Source organism: Sphaeramia orbicularis, chromosome 18, assembly GCF_902148855.1.
Source record: "Sphaeramia orbicularis chromosome 18, fSphaOr1.1, whole genome shotgun sequence".
Lineage (NCBI taxonomy): Eukaryota > Metazoa > Chordata > Actinopteri > Kurtiformes > Apogonidae > Sphaeramia > Sphaeramia orbicularis.
Window position 1 is genome coordinate 23371540 of NC_043974.1, and position 4439 is coordinate 23375978.

A 4439-nucleotide genomic window follows, 5' to 3' on the forward strand; every position below is an offset into this window, starting at 1 on the left:
CTTCCTGTCCTCCTCCCTGCTGCCTTTGTGATGGGTTCAACTCTTGGAAATCTGAACAGCAGAAAAGAGGGTGAAACAGCAAAATAGCACTCAGCAGAGTCATCCCTGTTTCAGTGCTCACCCTTTAGAGAAAAACACAGAAGTGGTTATGCTCAACTGGAGGTCAACTTGCTGATAGCAATGCTACAGGGGCCCGTCCATTTTCGCCTTGCTCCTTCTAAAGACTTGAGGATAGGTCAAAAGTAAGAGGCATTCATGTGATACATGGAAAACAGACATGTTTCATACAACCATAGGGAATACATGCGAGAAGCCAACAGCCTCAGACCATTTTACTTGGATGTAGTAGGTTTTTTACCTGCAAGGGAAATGCTCTCCTGGAGAAGTCCTGTTTTTCAGTTTTTAAATAAATGGCCCTTAGACATAACATACCAGCTACTGAGTGTTTACTTTCTCACATTAGGTTATCACAAAATCTAGGATAGGCTTCCCTGGGACTACTGATTAATTAGTTAATTAAACATAGTAAATTTTGTATGAATTAGGCTAGAGATTAATGAATTGCAGACAAAATTGAGGACAAAAAAGAAATTGTAGCAGAATGGTTACAGAGTTGAAAAATAACCAGGGTAGGCCTACTTTAACAATCAGAAGGCTATCAGATCTATGAGGGGGAAAAGAGGCCTGTACTCTCATCCCAGGTAGAACCACATCAGATAATAATGAATGAAATCAGTTACCTTTTTTTCTTTTTTCTTAAAATATGCACATAGAGGGTTGTTCTTTCATTTTTAGAGTTCCCCTACTGGTAGAGCACCAGAGCCATTTGGGCAAAAAAAAAAAAAATGAATCAACGGAGAGCATCTAAATTAATTAAATTACTTTTCCTAAATCTAGTGGTGGCAGCTTTGAGCTTTTGAGGTGTTGTTGGTTTACTATCAAGTGTAGCTATAAATATGTTTAGACACTGTACAGTTCCCCAAAATTATATGAAACTAACCTAAATTTTTTTTTTTTTATGTGATTTTAAAATCAGGACTGTGCTTCTTAACACAGGGAAAACGTTTCAGTAAAACATGTAATCAAGAATTTTTCAGGTATATTGACTGTTGTTGCTAATCTTATGGGACAAAATTGTGAAAGAAAAGGTGGAAAAAATGTGATATACGTTAGTTTACCAACAATCATACTTGACCTGTGTCAAAAATGTGAAGAAACACCTAAAACATGAGTAACATTGACGCAAAACGAGGGCAACTTTGTATCAGGTGCAGCACTCCATTGGTATGTTTGCGCCACTACGTCATTAGCGCAAAAATGTTTGTGAATAGGTCCAAAAGCTGGAGAAGAGTGCGTACATTTGCAATTAGCTAAAATTGGTTTGCGGTTGCTGAAGTCATGTGGTGTGTTCACGTTGACAGTAATTACCTAAAGCTAGCTGAAGTGAAACTCGGTAAATTATACTATTTTTTTATGAGTACTAATGAGCATTTGCTGCTTGTTAAATGTTTTGTCTTTCAGTGCATCTAATTTCACATTTATTTACCGCCATGAGGTGTGTTTAGTAGCTCAACGTCCCAGTTAGCATATGTTAATCTTCTGCAAACAGACAGCAAACATAGAGCTAAAGCCGATTATATATCTGATATCTGATTAAAATATAAAATCAACCAATAAATGTTCTGTCTCAATATATTAACATTATTTAAAAAGTCAAACAGAAATATGAGAGTATTTTTTCATATGTGAATGTGTCTTGATAGTGTGAGCTTCAAGCCAGTAGGGAGAGTCCAGAGGTGCACAGGTGCAGGTAATCAGAGTTATGTTAAGGCTGGGTCTGAAATTATTAAACAATTTAACCCTTAAAGACCCAATGCTACTTTTGTGGCAGATCCAAAATATATTTTTTTTCCTCTATATTTAGGCTGCCTGGTCTTAAGGGATTTATCACTTTTTATTATGACATTATGCTTTGTATTTTGTGTTTTTTCAGTGAACATCAGGTGTTTTCCTATACTTAATTTACTGATTATGTAGATGTTCTTAAAAGCTCAGAGTAAAGTTGAGGATTATTATGTAAAAAAAAAAAAAAAAAAAAGAGAGAAAACTAAAGAAAAGTGACTTTTCCAGTCAGATCTCTCATTAACTGAACACAAACCCAGTGTGTCCGTTCACTGTCATTGATCCAACTCCATGGGTTTTATTGGTGAATCAATGTTGTAGAAGATGACTGCCTTTCCACGTTCACTACGGAGCCTCTGAACGTCCAAATGGGTCATATCTGATGACCATGAAAAGATGACAAACTGTATTTTACACCGACTACTTGCATGGATTGATGAGATTAGTAGATCAACATGGATTAAACAGTTTAGATCAGTAGATGGTTTAGGTCAGTGTTTTTCAACCATGGGGTTAGGACCCCAAATGGGTCGCCTGAAATTTCTAGTAATTGATTAAAAAAAAAAAAAAAGCTTACTTACTAATAAAAATATATGGTGAGTTGAGAGAGACAATCACAATACATAAAAGACATGACAAACTCTGAAGCTGGAACTGAAGCACTGTGGTACTGTTTATCTTTCAAATGTTCATTGTGGTCGGTTTCAGATGCTGGAGCTCTTTCATAATTCATAGTTTGAGTTACTGTTTGTTCAGTATTAACTGTCAGTCTTGTAAATCCAAGCTGGACTGACTGTACATATCCTGACCAAGGAAAATAAAATTCTCACTTTGTGCAGTAATCTCAACCTGGCTTTTCTGTCTCTGTCCATAATAACATACATTATATAGCCTAAATGTTGGCTAAAAATGAATGTTTATTTGCAACATAGTATAGCTAACTATTACTTGATCAAAAACAAATTAATTTTAGCGAAAAAAATGTCTCTGTTTTGAATGTCTGGGGTAGCCAGAAATTTGTGATGTTAAAATGGGGTCACGGCCAAAAAAGGTTGGGAACCACTGGCTTAGGTCGTCAGTGGCTGTTTGGGTCTTTATGGGTTAACCAAAAATAATTTTAGGCTACACGTTTGTTTTACCATTTCTTTGTTTGTTTGTTCAGGAACAGTGTAAATAGACCAAAACTATTGTAAATATACTCGTGTTAGCCAAATATTTAATTTTCAACTGTTGTCCCTTGGCTGGATGTTAAAGCTGCGGGAGAGTTTCATCACCAATTTTTCATCAGATCTGTAAAACAAGAGTTATAGCCCAAGTATCATGAATCCATTAGCCTTTCTGTGATTACTCACCTGAATCTCTTCCCTCATGGTGAACAATTTTGAAGTGTACTCCACCATAAACAATCCATTTGTTTGCAAACAGAGCTGGTAAGTCAGTCTTGCATTTTTGGAAATTTGTCACGACGTGCATTGTGGGAAGTGGAGCTACGAGCAGCTGCCATAGCAAGAAGCAATGAAGCCATTTACGTGTTTGTTGCAGCTGCGGCCATAATGCTTTGACCTTAATTCACATTATGGTCCCAGCATCTGAAACGGCGTCATTGCCTCTTGCTACTGCGGCTGCTTGTACCTCCGCCTGCCACAATGCACGTCACGACAAATTTCCAGAAATGCCCGGCTGACTTTCCGGCTCTGTTTGTAAACAAATGGATTGTTTATGGTGGAGTACATTTCGAAATTGTTCACCATCAGGGAAGAGATTCAGGTGTGTAATCACAGAAAAGCTTACAGATTCGTGATACTTAGGCTATGACCAGTGTTTTACAGATTTGATGAAAAAATGGAGACAAAAGTTTCCCGCAGCTTTAAATCAGCCAGAGAAGCAACAAAACAGGGTTTAAAATTAGCACTTGAACTTGACGACATGTTTGATAAAATAATATAAATAGTCATTTGTGTTTACTGCGTACACAGACAGTGACTGGATATTGAAATTTGTCATCAAATGTTAGCAATATTTAAGCCGCTCTGACAGTGTTAGTATTTATTATTTCAGTTTGGTATCCAGCCTTAATTATGCTTGTGTTCCACTCTGTGTCTGTGCAAACAACAGAAATGGCTAAAACAAGGGCAGAGCTAATAATACATAACACATAAATAATAACGCATCCATTAATGAAAGTGCACTGTAATTCATGGGTACCACTGTACATGGGACTAGGCAGGGTTGTACCTTGGGAGTTAAACGTTCTCTGGTGATGTTATTCCATCTGGAGCTAAAAGCTACATAAAGACTTTACAGAGAGGAAGAAGAGTGCCATACTCTGTTTTTGTGTGACTGTAACTGAGATTAAATATTGATACAACTATTTTTAGGTATATAGCTGTAACCTACTCGGACTGAACTTGCTGGCAGTGTAACTACTGTTTCTGTACAGTGTCACTTAATAATTTTTATAAAAAAAATCAGTGCCCCAATGATATTAGGAACAAGAAATTGCCAGTAAACACACTTTGAAGCTTTAAAGAAGAATT